The 18,211-nt window shown below is 37.2% G+C and overlaps 1 long non-coding RNA gene across 1 annotated transcript in view; it reads left to right on the top strand.

Moving 5' to 3' along the window:
- The window catches only part of LOC122465678, a 63,247-nt gene that overhangs the window by 33,084 nt on the left and 11,952 nt on the right, over window positions 1-18,211 (top strand). Inside the window, exon 2 of the long non-coding RNA XR_006290673.1 lies at window positions 17,814-17,895. This is a non-coding gene — a long non-coding RNA (uncharacterized LOC122465678). The remainder of the gene's footprint in view (window positions 1-17,813; window positions 17,896-18,211) is intronic.

An 18,211-nucleotide genomic window follows, 5' to 3' on the forward strand; every position in this document is an offset into this window, starting at 1 on the left:
CTCACGATCTGGTGACAGAGGGCAGCTTGAAGGGTGGGGTGAACTCATCCCATCACACTTACCCCATATGACCTATCCCAATGAATCAGGCTTCAAACTGAAATACAACACAAACAGCAGACTGAAGAAGTTCATGGCTATCCATGCTGAGAAGAAAAAAAGATTAAAAAAAACACTTTCAAAAAGTTTCTACAAACTCTTCATGGACATAATTAAAATGTGATCTAACCATTCCTATTTTAGGATCACAGTTGCAACTGTAATTGTTTTAGTATTTTTGTGGTTTCAATCAAATAGCCAACACAACACTCCTGGAAACAACATATTCATTGTAGCTATTACAATTCTATAGAGTAACATTATGTGAAAATTAAAATATTTAATAGTGGATATATATTATGGGCTAGAACCTGAGGCAGTATAAATTTGCACAACTCTATTTTAGGCCATGTTTCTCCAAGTCACTTTAGATGTCAAATAAAGGAGATCAACTTTAATTAAGGGTATGGCTATAGAGATCCTATACAAGTGGAGAGAAAATAATCATATCATTTTTGTCACTAGGTAGTTATTGAATGTATATTTAGAAAGATGAGAATTCTGCTTTTGTTAATTAGTCTTTTTAAACAGGTTATGGAACTTGCTGTTAGTGAAGATCAAGAGAAACTAATTTTAACTTAGGAAAACTGGATGAATGGAAAAAATCAGATATCTTTATATAAAATTCACAAAAAAATGCCATAATAAAGCTGAAGCCTCTTTAATGATAACTTCTACAGCAAATACATTTCTATGAGGGAATGAACCTTCATAATACAATATTCAGTGAAATGCAAGAAAATAATATTTCTACTCTAAACTTGATAGTGTAAAATAATACAACTAAACTCTGCTTGAGTGGCTAATAAAAACATACAGCTGCTAAAATAATAGGTTTTCCAGACCTCAGAGTTATTTATTTAGCAATTTAGTCTGGGTGTAAGTTTTACAGTCCATCAGTTCTTATCTCCTGTAGTTAGTTAGTCCATCACATTAATTTATTCTTCCTTTCCTAATCATGATACAATATGTAGAAATAAGCCATCTAGAAAAATATGAAATTAACTGTATAGTGACAAAATTTTATGGGCCACATTCTTAAAAATTGGATACCTAAACTGCATCCTCACATCTTATGCATGCACATACAAAGGGTGTAATTACACAAGCAATTACCTATGTTACAAGTGTAGATGCATGTTTGCGTTCTTAATCATCTGTATGCATGTGCAGATCCTATATTTAAGGCGCCTTTTTAATCCCTTGGAATCTTAGCACAGGGTAAAGGGGCTTTGCACTGGGGAAGGCCTAGTGGGGGAAGACTCAATGGTGGCATGGAGGCGTTCTCCTAAGTGGAAGCAGAACCATTGTGCAGCAGATATTGCAGACTTGGAGATGCAGCAGTTCTTACAGCTGCAGCATCTCCTCTGCAGAGGGATTTGGACATCAGAACTAGGGATCCACTGTCCCAGGCCTTCCTTGGTGAGCCCTTCCTCCATCACCCAAAACTTCATGTCTCTTGAGGCACAGGGATCACCTAAAAGGCACATTCTGAGGTGTGTATATATAGGTATTAGCTTCCTGCACCTTGCTTTGCCCCTCTTTGAACCACATCTGTCCTGCTGTGTTCAGTACCTTCTATGGTCCTTACCTGGGCCACAGGATTAGTCCTTATTATGTAACTACAATTTTGGACACCTGTTTGGTTGATTAGGGCTTTCATTTAAAAATCCAATTATTAGACATTACTGATCTGGACAGATGAATAGCTTTGTCACTAAAGGTCACTTGATTAATAAAAGGTTCTGTATACATGTTATGGGGAATGGAAGAGATTGCTCTCTCTTGCCATTGTTTGTTCACTTTTTGCCTTAATTTGAACATTTAAATCTATTTTATCTTGGAAAGCAAAAAATACTGTACACGATAAACCAAATTTGTCTCTGCAGTATAAATAATTACTGTAAGAAATTAAGGTGCAAAAACATGCCTGCTGTAATTGTTGCATACTTATTAGAAGCTTTCCCTTTCCAGATTCTCTTGGTATTTGTTGCCCATGATGATGTGAATACTTAAGGGGAATGTGTAATTAGCGACTGTGTAGTTCATTCAGTAAACATTTCTTAGCTGTTTGATGTGACTGAACTGAGCGTCACATACAATTTTACACTTTTATCCTACCAGGCAACTGACAGGTCTCTAATCTCTGTCTCAGAGCTTTCACTCTGCTTGAACTTTGCTTCATAGAGGTCATTTTCCAACCACTTGGGAACAGGAGCCACGTCCGTTAAATCCCACAGAGTCGATAGATGCGATAATAGCTTTAGGCATATTTTCTTAGAACTCAGGGGAAAAGACAATTTCAATAAATGTAAAGCTATACTATCTACAGTCCACAGAATATGTGAGCAAATCTCATAGGAGAAAATCTTCCTTCTGCCTCCAGGCAAGAATCTCTTTAATAATAACATGCATTTGTTTATTTTCACTATCAACATTTGTTAAGGCTAAGAGGAGATACTAACTATGCTTTTCCTCCCCGCCACTCCCCGCCCCCAAAAAAAAGAAAAGAAAAAAGAGAGAGAGAGTGAGAACTTGTGAAGGGAAATTACTGGAAAATATTCTTCTAGCATTGGATCATGTGATTACTCTTTAAAATTGACAAATATATTAATTTTTTTGTTACATATTCCTGGTTCTAGTGACAGGCAGATGATGGAACTAACACACACACACACACACACACACATTGTGGACTTAACAGCATATTACGAATACTCTGAGTATTAGATCTGCATATAAACTATTAACAGGGACTGGGTATGTATAAGAGTTTCTATTAACATTCCATCTATAGGAACATGAAATATGTTAATATGTTACATAAGATTTTGTACACAATGTTTTGACTGCATTATTTTAGATCACAGCTCATCAAAATGAGCTCATAGGTTATGTCTGTCAGGATAATTAACAGACCTCTCTTCTGTAGCAGATGTATGAGATAAGCAGTAAAGGGCATTCTCTTCCCTTGACATGGCATCAAAGGGGAAACAATGAATATTAAAATAAAAAATAAGTTTTCATATTTATCATAGATGCCTAGCATTAAAAACTAAACAAACAAACCTTGCTAGGGTGTCAAACTCATGTTAAAACTAAATAAAAAATTTCCACATCGTTCAACAATTTTTGTATTTTCTTTGAATTTTTTCCCCTGATATATTTCTGATGCAAAGAAATAAATCTTGAAAGTAAAGTATCCCCTCCAGCAAAATATTTTATTCCATTTGCCTTGGAGAATTCCGCTGCAAGCGGGGGGTAGGGGTGGGGTGGGTGGAGGAGGAGAAAGCCTATCTGAAACGGCTTCACATTCAATAGGCTCTGAGATTTTCCATCAAATGATCTTTCTAAATATGATCTTTTAATAAGTCAGTAGTCAATATAAATGTTATCTGCAAGCTGGAAATATTAATGTTTGTAACACTGTTTCAAATGTTGGATGTTACCCTAAAGTTTTATTTGCCACTTTTCTTACACATATATTAAATGAACTATGCACAACAACAAGTGGCATTGGCTCGCCCATGTTTTTTTAATTTTTTTTTAAGATATTGCCTCACAACAGAGCTTGCCTTTTAACTTTAAAAGGTCCTCTGAGTACAAGTCAGTATGGGTGGAAAATGTTTCTAAAGGTGAGGCAGGGATTTTTATAGACACTTGACAAAATGAGAGAGAGAGAGAGAGAGAGAGGCAACGAAGGAGATAATGTTTTGGAATAATTTGCCAGGTATAAGACATGACAAATGTACAGAAGCATGTGTTTGTCAGTGAAAGATCGAGGGCTTACAACAGAAAAAATTTGAAAATGGAAAGTATATCAGTCCCTGTGAGGAGAGCATGACTCGGGAGCTGGCATTGGTTGCTGGTGCTTCACCAGAGGCTTGATTAGTTTCAGTATTGGGAGGAACATTCTTCTGTCCCATGCTTTCAGAGTTACAAGCATTTTTGGAATTATGCCAGAGGCCACTGCAGGGCTGAACCCCATTAGTTCCATAAGAAGCCCTGATACCTCTCATGGTGGGAGATCAGAATAAATGGAAACAAATTTCTCCCAGCTATGATATATGTACAGCAGAGGCAGGGATACAGAGAAACTCATTTGAAAGGGTATAAGGAGCATGCCCATTGATTTATACCTATTTATTTTGGAACGTAGGAGCCTGCCTGTGTCTGTAAATAACTCGGATTCCATATCTAACCCCTTCCCTCCATCCAAATATGCTACACTCGACGTTGAGGCTGTTGACTATGGCACTGCCAGCTCCAGAATGAAGTCTTACATTTTAAACTCCTCTGCCTCCCCTAGATACTGAACACACTGTATTCATCATCCTTTTTTTCAAAGACGTCTACTCTGAGTACTTTTTCTGTAAACAACTCACTCGCCATAGACAGAGAGGTAAGCTAATAGTCTTCAGTTAAGTTACTTGCTGGCTTTTGGCAGTGCTGTTGTCCCAGGATATTAGAGAGACAAAGTGGGTGAGGTAACATATTTTATTGGAGCAACTTCTGTTGGTGAAAGAGACAAGCTTTTGAGCTACACAGATCTCTTCCTCAGGTCTGGATAAAGGTCACTTCTTTGGGTCTGTTGGCTTTTGGCAGGTTTATCTGCTGTCCCCCAGTAAAAGAGACCTTTTTTATCATGTCAAACCTGTTTATGAGAGTACACATGTGGAAAGTCTAAGCATGGTAGGTAGCTCACGTGTGTGGAGAGATTATTTTGTATCTTCAGGTTGAGGAGCAACGTCATGTGGGATTGCAGATCAGTGAATACACAGTTCCTGTGGGCAGGGCTGTATTTCCTTCTGCTGGCTCAAGGCAGAGAAAGTCCGTCAACTAGAATGGATAATCCATTAGGTTACAGTCCGTTTAGTTCAAGGAGCCAATCTGTTATGCTATGCTTGAGACAAATGTCTTAACTAGCTTGAGCAAGTTAGTTCTAAGCTACATAAATGCTATGTACTATTTATTTATTTTAATGATATTGCAAGGCCACAAGGAAGTTTGTGGAAAGATAAGGCACTTGGGTAGTTAAACAGAATTCTGTGCAGTCAAAGGGAATAAGAACATAGAAACAGTTGAAGGAAGTAGTAAGAGGAAACACAAGATCTGTTAAGAGTCAGAAAGGAACATAACCTTTTGATTCTGCTTCTATTCAAGACAATGGGGGAAGTGCCACTGATTTCAGTAGTGCAGAATCAGGCTTCAAACACACCCAATATTCTGATGGTAGAGAATCAGAAGTAGGTTTGAAACCTGTGACTACAACAGACTTTGAATCCGGTCAAAAGCGCGTACTTTACGTTATGAGGTGAAAGTTGAGTGCGTGTGGATGGAAAAGGTTTAATTATGTATGATCACTGCCTGAGAAGGCAATTTTGAATTTAATTGATGTTTCAGTAGTTAAGTAATCACCTCGATTTCTAACTTTAGAATTATTTTTGGTTGAACTGTCTGACAGCATAGCACTTGACTTCTTTATAATTCCACGCAAAAAATGTTGAAAGAACATTATGAATTAAGTGAACTCCATTCATTCTATGCATTGAATAAGGCAGGGGTCCCATGGAAAAAAGTAGTATGTGATCATGTAATTAAAGATTGTTTCAGAATGCATATGCACAAAGGGGCTGAATTAAGGATGCAGAGACAACCTTAAATTTTGACATTAACTTTTGAATGATTGACTTTGCAACCTTAAAATTCTTTTAACTTAGTTTTTTACAATGTAATTTCCTAGTTTTTAGAAAAAGCAAACTGAAAATCAGGAATCCCATCATACTGACACCTACATAAATCATCAGCAAGTTTGCAAGCTTTAGATTCGCACAAAGACCTCTGCCAATGGAGCTAACAGGGTAACTGACAGCAGTAGCATGTTGTCACCTTCTCTGAGGCTCAGTACTACAGGGGGATGAGGCACACACTTTGAGAGTGAGTTTCACAGGTATTTGCTGACAGCAGAGGAATGATGAGACTCAGGAATCTTGGGTTGTCTTCTAGGCTTTGGAGAGGGTATGCTTTAGTGAGTATTGACTCTTCTATTTCTTCTACCTCATACCCTCCAACTCATCCTTGTGTCTGTTCAGACTCTTCTCCACCTTGGCTCCTCATCCCAGACCTATTCTCCTCACTTAACCCAGTCTCTATGCCTCAAGTTTACCATCCAAGTCTTTCCCCTCAGGACTTTCCATTTCAGTCCCTCCCACACTCCCAGTGTCCTCGCTCAGCCAATCCCAGATCCACCCTCCCAGCTCCTTATTCGATCTGAAAATTTCAGCACGAATGGTTAAAGTTTGGCAAAGTTATAAGCAACTGAAAACAGGGTCTTATAATAGGAAGTGTCTGGCAACCTTACTAATAAGCAGAGCTATCTGCCCCACCTATTTTTGGCAAATAATGGAGGACGCATAGTTCTAAATTGTTACCAAAATTACCTTCCCAGAATATAATTAGATACAAGTTCAATTTTGTGATGAGACTGGCATTTACTGCTATTGAATTTATACCTCCTTGATGAGTTCTAACATCCTCTAGCTCAGATCATGCAGCCAGACTCTTACGCACATGCAGAGCTCCACTGAAATAAATGGGTCTTTGTGTGGGTCTACCTGGATAGATATTGCAAGGTCAGTGTGTGTATCAAATGCATTAATTTAAATTTTGCAAACACTATCACATACATATTTTTGTTTTGCTTTCTGTAATTTTTATGTATCTGTGCTTTCTATTTGGATTATTAAAACATTCATTTACTGTACTTTAGATAAACAACAAATTCAAGAGAAACATGGTATAAGTGATTGGCAATTAAAATTATTAACTGAGGTGTGTTTTATAGTTTAACTACTCTAATGTTCTCACTACACACCAATTATACACTTTTTCATTATACTTTAATGAGAAATATAAGAACACATTGGGAAAGGCCTTGCCAGGGTTTGGTTTGGTTTTTTTATCTGAGCTGTATTTAATCTTAATCCACCCATGTAAAGCAGAATATAGCTTAACCAGAGAAGTCTTTTCCCAGAGCAGAAAATGTCGTTTGGAGACCAAAGGCCCAATTTTGGCCTCATGCATGCAGAACCTTATGCTTCAGTGGAGTTACTTACATAAGTGTTAGTGAGATTATACTCAGGCCCCTGAAATTCAGAGAACCAGAGGTTTAAAGACTGGTGTAACTGTAACAGTTTCCTTTAAATTGACAGAGAATATTATTTATTAAACTTACAGTCTTATGTCATTTTCATGAACTGCCGAATCTAGGCCTGTCTAGTCAGTGGCCCAGTCCCTTTCAGAAAACAGTTTATTTAATGTATGGTTAACAATAGGTATCATTCTTAAAACCAAACTGTGTTACATTTTTAGTGGAGCAGATAATTTATCAAATACATAAAATATATTGATATATTTTTAACCAAGACCTTTGAATGACCTCACTGAAAGATAATTTATTTCCCTTTAAAATAGTCTAAAGAGACAAATGTTAAAAATAGGTTTATCTAACATAAAACTGACACAAATCTACAAATGGGATCAAACTGCTTCTCTCCTGCTACCTTAATCCAGCACCTTGAGAATCAATGTTTCAAGTCAATCCTTCCAGATGAGGTGCTGGTTGAGTTCCAGTGGTTTCCAGCAGCAGGAGTAGAGCTTTCAAAAACAATGGCCCAAATTCGTCAAAGAAATAACTATCTTTTGTAAAATGCTGACAAACGAAAGGAATTCTGCCTCCTGATATAGATCCTGCGAAGTGCTGAGTGTCCTTAACTCCTGCTGAAGTCAGATGCTCAGCAGCCAGCACCCTTGTGGTCATATCCCATTCACCTTACTTATGTGAAACTTCTGTTCACTTCAGTGGGAGTTTTCCATGAGCAAAGTGAAGATTTGTGTCCTTTGTACATCTACGTTCTAATTTAAATTAAATGTTAGTGTTAATTTCAGATTAAGTGCCTTAGTACTGGGGATATTTATTAAAATGAGTAATACAATAGAGAGATAATAGATAATTATCTTCATCAGTTAAAATTCTAACAGTGCTCCTGTTAGGGTACCACTTTTCATAATCTTTCCAAATACAACTGAACACTGAGATAGTGTAGGTCTTTTGCCTTCCCTCCAGAGTAGGACATGATGTCCAAGGAAGATTATTTACCTGGGAAACAGGTCTCAGTAAAGATTTATGAGATGCAGAAAAGATCCTGTGGGATGGTCAACAAAGCTATGCTGATTTTTTTCACCTTCTGGCTCACTATGTAAGGGCAGATATGAGGTATCTGTGGAGAGAATTACATAATGTGGTGTGGTTACATCTTTTATCAGCAACAGTTTGAGCTGAAGTCATTACTCATGAGGAAGTTATGCAGGTCTACCCAAATGAACACCAATAAAACCTTTATGCCATATGAACCTGTGTTTTGCACATGTCACATGTGCTACAGAAAAACTATTTTAGAAATGTTTCAGAGAATTATGTTTAGGGACTTTTTTTACATATGTGTAGGTGATATCTAAGTGATAAATTGCATTAATTGCACACCTCTGACCATCTCAGTTGCATTTGCCTAATATTCCATCTCTAATGGGGATTCCTTTGAACGTTCTAAACTTTAAATTATTATTATAGTCAGAGCTGATAGAGCCACCTATCATTGTTTATGCAGCCTTAATTCAGCTCCCTTTGAGTGTATGCATTAGGATACAATCTTTATTTACATGTACATGTACTATTTGATCTACCAATGAAAAGTACTATATAAGAGCTAGGTGTTTGTATTTTTAATATTAATTATTATGATTATTTCCAGAGAACCTCTGCCTCATTCAGTGCACAGGATGGAACATGATATGGGGATGAATCAGTATTCTATATTGAAGAAAACGTATCTGTAGGACCCTTGCTTCATTTGTTGCAGACGTTGGAAGGTGTTTTGAGAATAAGGCAAGGGTTTGCAGGAGCAGAAAGGAGGGTCTCAAGGTTAAAGCAGTTAATGTCACCCTAGAGAACTGGATTCTGTACCTGGCTCTGCTGCAGAGTTCCTATGTGATACTACACAAGTCTCTTAAACTAAACTTTTCACAGGTGGCCACTAATGACATGCTCCTTATTTTCTGGGTCCCTGACTAGAGACCCTCAACTCTGATTTCCACAAGTGTTGAACACTCAAGCGGCAACTGAAGCCAATTTGATCTGTGCTTTGAACATATGAAGTGCTTTATTATGCTATGTAGTCTGAAAAATCCGGTCTTAGGCATGTCAACTTGGGTATCCAGACTGAATGGATACTTTCAACATTAATGTTTCTGTGCTTCAGTTCCCCATATGTAAAACGAGAATAAAACAACTCCCTCACCTCCCAGGGTTATTGTGAAGATAAATTCATCAATATTTGCGAAGCCCTTAGATGCTATAGTGATGAGCACCATAAAATAGCCCATGAGAAAATTAATAATTCTGGTTTTAGAGCAGGGTTTGTGGTCAAAGTAAAAAAAGGGGCCACACATAGAATTGTGAGGCTAAAGCAAAATAGCTTTAATAGCTGCCCAATCCAAGAATACTATCCATCCTGTGCAGTGAATGAAGCAGAGGTTCTGTGAAAAAATCTTATATGACAATAGGATGTCTAAATAAGACAGTATATGCGTATCCACAAGGGAGCTGAATTAAGGTATCTGAAGCAACCTTAATTCTAGCATTTCTGAATTTTTGGGTGCTTGACCATGACTTTGCAACCGTAATATTTTAATGTAGTTTTTTTGTGTGTATTATAGCTATATAGAATGTTTTTATTTCCTATTGCATAGAAGGAGTGTAGTGTAGGGGGGAAAAAATACAAAGCCCCATCAGCTGAGATGGAAGTTGGTCTGGAAAGTTGGTAGGATATTTGGTTGTCATTTCATAGTATGCAATTCAGTTTTATTGACTAATGCAATCTTTTTGGGGGCAGGGAAGTGAAATTTGTGTTAGTTGCAAGGTTTAAACTGAGACACTGGTCCTTAAATAAGTAGATTCTAACATTTTTGATACTTTCTGCCAAAATGTTCTAATTTTGAGTCAGTGGTTTAGTATAATATGTTAGTTGGTAGCTTAGTTCAGAAAATACTTTGAGCAGAAAATTTCATAGGATCATGGAACAATGGAAATATAAAGCTGGAAGGGACCTCAAGAAATCAAGTCAAGCCTTCCTGTGCTGAAACAGGACCAAGTAAACCTAGACCATCCCTGACAAGTGTTTGTCCAACCTGTTTTTAAACACCTCCCTTGGAAGCCTATTCCAGAATTTAACTACTCTTATAGTTAGATTTTCCTATTATCTAACCAAAATTTCTCTTGCTGTAGATTAAACCCATTACTTCTTCTGCTACCTTCAGTGGACATGGAGAACAATTGACCAAGTCCTCTTTATAACAGCTCTTATTTGAAGACTATTATTAACTTCCCCCCTCAGTCTTCTTTTCTCAAGGCAAAACATGCCCAATTTTTTAAACCTTTCCTCAAAGGACAGGTTTTCTAAAGCTAAACAATAAAGCATTGTTTTCCATAGCTGCTTCATAAATCTATCTTATTGCATGTCCTAATTAATCAGTTTTCATAAGAGTAAGAGGTGATTTGTCTTCTAATTACTAATGGCACAACCATTGCACACACTATACGTAAAAAGAAAAGGAGTACTTGTGGCACCTTAGAGACTAACAAATTTATTAGAGCATAAGCTTTCATGAGCTACAGCTCATCGATGAAGTTGAGCTTATAGTTTCCACTGCAATGAAGTCTCACCCATTTGGTGAGCTACGCATGTCACAAAGTTCCAGGAGAATAATTTCATCTTGGTATATTAAATTGGATATACCATCATATTATAAACCCTTTGCCTAGTTCTTGGCCTTGGTGATTGAGAGATAATATCAGAATTTCCTATTCTCTCAATTCAATCCATTTTGAAAAGTACTAATATATCTCAAATTGAAAAATGTTAAAGGGGGGGGGATGTTCAATTTAATAGGATGCTTTAGCAGGGATATTGGGATCTAACATTGCGAGCTTACTATGCTAAGGTTTTAACTAACATTCAAATCTAGAAAGAAGTATTGCTGATTTTCTTATATGTTAGCATTAGCACCGTGAAATTGGCTGCTTGAGCTAACAGAGCCTCAAATCACAATTTTACAATACTTCTACCCTAAGCATTCAAGGGTAGGATGCAGTGCCAAGAGGATGAGGATCTTCCCATTTTTCTATTACATTTTTCACTCTCTCTGTATTATTTTGCATGAAATGTTGCATCAGGTGTTTGCTTTAGAACAACAGCCTTAAAAGGACACAACACGTTCAAAACCCCATATATTTATAACAACAACAAGAAGCCTTTACTTGTGTTATAAATAACACCTAAGCTGGGAAGCAGACTAGTCAGTTTCACCGTTGTTGATTTTTAGATCAATTTCGCTGGCACACTACAATCTTAGGCCCATATCTTTCGAACACTGAAACACTTTGAGTAACATTACACATGTGAGTAGTCCCAATAAAGTAAGTAGGAGCATTTGTGTGAAAAATGTTATATTCAATTCAGTAGGACTGAGTAGCATGTAAAGTGTTTATAGGATCAAGGTCTTTCGGTGCCAAACAATCAGCCTGATTCAAAGCCCACTGAAGTCTACAGAAGGATTCCCAATGAATCATGACTATTGCAGGGAAATATATATTTGGTTTCTCTCTCTCTCTCTCTCTTTTTTTTTTTTTTTAAATTAACGCTATTTCCAATGGATTTTTAAATTTTATTTAATGGAAACCATTAAGCTTATTTTTGTAATAAAATCTACATAAAGGGCTAAATTTGACCTGGTGCTTAAGGTCTTGTTAATTAAACAATCAATGCTATACAGTAGTGTAATAAGAGACAGCATCAGAAGCAAAATAATATAAATTCCAGTTTAAATAAATGGTTTTTCTCTTTGATGAAAGTTTGTTTTTGTAAATGTAAAAATATGCATCTAATTACAGATAAAGCCAATCCGTTAATATCTTGTAAGGCTAAAGGTCATCAGGGCTAGCATAAGCAATTAGCTCAGTTGCTACTGTGGTGTTATACCTGCATACTGCTGGACTGTAGCCCTATTCCCTGGGCTGATTGCCCTCTGTCCTATTGCTTCAAGTAATGTAAATTGTGTCTTGTCCCTAGGTAATCGAGATCAGTGTTGTCTTGTCTGTCCACTCACTGCTGATGCCTTCTCTATGCTACGATAATGGTTTTGGTGGGCAATCAGGGAAGATGGCTTCTTGACTCATCTCTCATAATAGATTGTCCTCCTCAGGCAAAATTGAATAACCCCCGACATGGCCTGGAGGCAAGCAATACGAATTCAATAAGTCTGCAGGGTCAATGTCCTGTCATTTTTGGCAAGCAAGTAATTATTCTACACTAACATTCAGGAGCAGGAAACTGCTGGAGACACCTTCATCCTTATATCCAGAATTGTCATCTTAATAGGACATTCCTCTAATAAGAAGTGATTCCGTCTTCTTCCAATGCCCTTTGCCATCGGTTCCACTTTTTTATACATGTTTTATGTATGTATTTTGTAGAGGTTTTTACCAGCAGCCTCTGTGGGAAAGTTTAACAACTTCACTGCCTGTTGTTTAATATTTTCCACTTTTATGGGTTACAGTTGTGCTGTCTATTTGTTTTTACTGATTTGTGAAAGATTTATTATAAACCAAATACAGCTGTTCTCCCCTTTTGTACACTGAAACTATTTTGGCAAACCTATTTTCCACTATGAAAATACATTTTAAATTGCTTCCCTCACCCAGTTTTCCAAGTGTGATCATCCAGTTGTTATTTAGTGGTGCGGAATAGGTGCCAGGGTGGTTGTAGGCTCACTTAGGGAAAAGAAAATGCATATTCTTCAAAAATAAACAGCATAGGAAAGAAGAAATGGGCTCCCTCCCCCATTTTTGGTGGGATTTAATATTATTATGTGCAGATCACAAGATGAATGAATTAGAATATAAAAAAATCTTATCTGTAAATTCAAACCATTTGCATGTCTGCTTTTGCATTCACATTTATGAATCATATATATTTAATTTCATTGCCAAACCTTTACCTTAGACTAATATTATTATTAACCTTTTAATATACTTAAACATTTTTTTCTACAGAACTTAAAATAGATCTATGCTTACTTTAAAAGGGCACACATTTCACTATATCAGTTTCCACTGTCGAAATTTGGACCAGTGCAGTGTTTTGTCATTTTTGGAAGAAATATTAACTTATAAATTCTTCAAGCAAGTATACTTTATTGCAGATTAAAGTAATCCTTTCCCCAATTTTAGGCTGGAAAAGATTATTGTTGTTTTTATTTAAAAGAAACAAAGGACAAAAAACCCTTCATAAATCTTTGAATACAGTTGCTTCAATCTAAGTTGTTTGGTGTTTTTTCTATCTTTGTAGAATGAAATGTTTTCTACTGCATGGAAATTATTGCTTTATTCATTGAAAGAAACCTTTATCTCCTCCCTCTTGAGATCAGTGCACAGAGAGTAATGAAGAGCCTCATATAAGAGCAGAATAAGCACTTTCTGTGACTGATTGACGATTGATTCTTGTTGGGATGTCTCCCCACGGTCTCTCATCACTATGCTTTTTTGACAACCAGTCTCCCTTCTCAACATGAAAAAGGTGTTTTGATCTGCATCAATTTTGTTTGTTAACTATGACAAAACTTATACCAATACTGCTCGTGTTCAGCTGTCAATGTTGATTTAGGTCCCGAGTATTAGAAAATCCCATCTTAATAATATACCCAGTTCTTTGTGAAATGTATTCCATTATTGGAGATGCTTAACAGCTTGTGTTTTTAAATGATTTCCCCCTTTCTTCTGTGCATTTAAAATGCCATTTATAATACAGCCTCAGCATAATTTAATTTAACCAATGGAACTTTCTCCTCATTACTGTGTTGACAGCTCACTGTAAAATTAATCTCCACTTGTGCTTTAGCCAGCTAAATTGCCTAACATATACTGCTTCAGCATTTGGCTTCTGAGACTTTTTTTAAATAGTACAAAGTTACCTTTACTAGTACTCCTGCCAAACTCACAAAATTCTTGGTACTTGTACTGAACATTTACAAACTGTTCAGATTTTAGCTGGGAAAATGTTGTGGGTTTTGTTTTCTTTTTTGTTTTTTTTTGCAAAAGAGGAATTATTTTCCGTAGAACATCTGAACTATTAGGAGACATAACGAAACTGATGGAAACCAAACAAAGGAATCAGTCAAAACTGGTACAAGGGCTCCTTTACATGCAGCTCCTTGTGTGTATCTTGGACCTTGCAGCAGGAAGTACGTAAGAGCTATTGATTTTTAGGAAGAACTTCTCATTGATTTCAACTTCTCCTCAAAAACTGTTGGCTCAAAAAGTCCCTGAGAAAAAAGAAAAGAAAGAAAGAAAACTTACTGGAAGTATACATGTGCAAAACTGCTATAAGCCTGATATCCACCCTCGTCTACAGATACAAAAACTGATCGCTCTTTGAATTTACACTAGGTCTCATAATGTGTGTTTGGAGTACTTTCATGGTACCAAATAATTTATATAAAAAATGAACCAGATCTTCATCTGGTGACTTCAATGGGGGTATACCAACTGAGGAGCTGGCCCAGTGTCACTGTCTCCATATTGAGATGTTCCTCAACTTATGTATGTGTGTGTATGTATGTATCTCCACACTGCTTTTTCTCCATAATCTTTAATTCTACTTTTTTTGTTTAAAAATACGTGTTTGATAGAGTGAAAACTGAGGCTGATTTGAATGTTGTAAAATATATGGTTATAGTATCCAGCATTTATAATTAGTATTTAGCTTATTTTTCCTAGACTTTTGTGCTTGCATTCTGTTTTCTCTCAGGTGTATTGAATACATATATGTATGTACCATATATTTTTACTAGTCCTCTAAAAATATTGAGTACAATCTTGTTTAGAAAAGGGACAAAAAGTTAAGAGCCTGATCCTGAAAACCCCTGGTCATGGGGTGTACCACTCAGTGCTGGTATGGTAGCATCTCCTGGTCACTCTGGGGATTAGCTCTTGAGGTCTACACCCCTTCCCACGGTTTGCACACCATCGCCCTCTCAGATCTGCTGCTCTTTTCTCATCCCAGGAACCACAGTGTTCTCTTTGTGGCTCAGCTCTCTGGCTAGGTCACTGTGTTTCCCCACTTCTGGGGTACCGTCCTTCAATTCACTGTCACTCCCACAATGAACCAGACAGTCTTCCTATTCACCAGCCCACTGGTCTGTGCCATGCTCTTGGTGGCTGGTAGGGGAACCCAGGCCCACCAGCTACTCTGCGTTCCAGTCCAGGGACCCTCAACCCAGCAGTTCTGCGTTTTCCTCTACCAGCCCTCATTGCTCCTTCCCACAAGTCATGGTTTCCTGCTTTGCTCTGGGTATACCAGCTCCAAAACGTCCTTCCTCTTCCCAGGGAGTGACTGCCCTCCCAGGAGAAACCTCTGTCTGTTGCTAGCTTCCTAGTTTTATAGGCCCCACCTGTTCCTGCACAGCTGAAGCTGCTTGCAATCAATTCCCTGCTCCCTGGCTCTTCCTCCAGGTGCAGCTTCTGGAGTTAATAGGCCTTCCTGGTCAGTCCTGTGTGAGGTGCTTATGCTGTCACATCCTTATTCACAGGTATAGCCTTTACCCATGTGAGCTGTCCCATTGATTAATTTATGCCTGTACCATGGTTTGAAAGTGTACAGGGTTAAATATTGTTCATTTATTTATTATTAATTTACCTGAAGCGATTAGTCATGTAAGGAAAGGTTTGCAGGATCCTACATTTCTTAAAAATATATATATATATAAAAAGCCCCAATGATTTTAGGACAAAAAGTAATACATTTAGAGGAATAGATTTCTTTTTCTTTTAACAATAGGTGGATGGGTTGTACAAAGTACTAAATGTCACATGAGATATTGGCAAGTGTGTTTCTAACTTAAGTCATATCATAAATGTCGTTGGAAAGCAGAAAAATCTCTTTTATTGAAAGGGGAGAGTAAAGAAAGTAGTCTTGTAAAAACTACACTTTATCATTTGTTGGCACAGACGTTCAAGGTCCCCTTTCCACTCTCCCAGCTTCCTTTACTTTTATTACAGGTTTTATTTTGTCCAAACTTTCTGGTGTTTCTTAAATGTATATTTGTACATCAACTGTTAAAGCCCATTGAATTGTTTGGGTTTCCTTTTATTTGTCATGTTAAAACTACTGTGAAGCGTTACTGTTTTAAGCACAAGACCGATACATTTCTGGAATTCTGGTGTCGTGTGTTGTGTTAAAGCCTGCCAATTTTTGTCTTTGTCTTTTTTTTTTCCTTTTACCTTGTAAAATGACAAATTCTGCATCGATCTCACCAACAGAATAAAATACCTTTAAAATAATTCATGCCTTTGAAAAATAATAGTATTGTAAGGGTGAATTCAACAGCCAAAAGAACCTTTCAGCTTAAGGTCTGAGCCTGCAAGATGGGAGATCCTGAGAGAAAGAAAATACAAAGGAGCTCTTAGATACTGTGGTAATATGATCTAATTCAAGAAATTTGAGATGCTGAGTATCTTCAGTTCCTAGTCTCTTGAACTGGGGTTGAAGTTCTTCAGAACCTTGAAGTATGAGCCTATAAGGGGCACTGAGCACCTTATAGAATAATTCCTTCAAGCCAAAATGTCATCTGCAGCCCATGCTTTGTGTGGGCACAGAGGACATATACAATCATTAACTATTCAGAGAACCCTGCAATACCCCTGTACAGCTTCCTTGCTTAGGGAGTATAGTTCATCACAGACATTGAGCTGACTATAGGAGATTTTTCATCCCTTTGTGATGTAAGTATTAGCCATTCAGAAGAAACTCACCATAGTTCTAAATGCTTAGTGGTTAAAGGGTAGTTGGGAGGTCAAGGGCTGGGGGGCAGGAGGGGATGGTCTGGTAATGGTCCTGCTGCAGCAGGGATAGGATGCTTGTCTATCTCCAGCACCTTGGAGCTCTGTGGCAATTGCTGCTACTGCTGTCCGGTGGGGATATAGTAAGGAGGCAGTCCTGACTGGCAAGATGTTCTTATTTTTCAGACACCTGATTTAAACTGAAGTGACTTTCAGTAAAAGGTCTTAGACAGTTATTTGATCCATTGTCAGAGGTCAACCAAACAATTTTTATTCCCAAACCAAACATTTTTGTGTGTGTGGAACAAACATACCTTCAGTGAAATTTATTGTTTAGAAATGTTAGCCAACAGGATTTTGGAGCAAGAATTGACAACCCATGAACTATATCACAAATCATGTAGATAGTTTTATTTTTTAAAACCACAGTCAATGACATATATTAACTGTCCCTTGACAGATATGCCTGTTAATTTCTTAGTAGGTAGCTCAAAATATATATTTTTAGAAGCTGAGCAAATGCTTGATTCCACTTTAGAAACAAAGAAGTAGCAACCTCAATAGGGAAAAAACTATTTGGCTAACATTCCTGCAACATGTCTAGGATATGAGTCCCCCATTCAAATTCACAGTAAATACAGTGAATGGTTACTATGTGCAACATTGTGATTAAAGCATCTGTTGCTAATCTGTTAAATTGTTTTTTTAAATGTAAGTGTGGTGCACAAGATCTGTGTGACTTTTACTTCTTTCCCATTCTCAGGGGAGGTAAGATGGATATAGCATTTCCTGTATCTCAGCATGGAATGAAGACAGCATAGTGGAAGCTGAAAGGGAAATGGAAGGTATTTAACAACGATGTTGGGAAATGCCTGATACTTAAATTTAATGACCAGATTGATTACATTAAGACACATACAAGTCACCTTCTCAGCTGGTATAATTCGGTGGGTTGCTATTGACTTCATGCTTGTGAGAGTTGGTGACTTCAGTGGAGCTACGTCAGATTACACAAACTGATCTGTCCCAAGATGACATCCTGACAATACAAGGCATATTGAAAACTGAAAATGTGAGTCCAGTATAACACTGAGTTTAATGTCAAAATAAATAAGACGGGCTACTGTACTGGTTGTATTATTTATTTTCATATTTAATTCC

Source organism: Chelonia mydas, chromosome 4 (genome assembly GCF_015237465.2).
Source record: "Chelonia mydas isolate rCheMyd1 chromosome 4, rCheMyd1.pri.v2, whole genome shotgun sequence".
Taxonomy (NCBI): Eukaryota; Metazoa; Chordata; order Testudines; family Cheloniidae; genus Chelonia; species Chelonia mydas.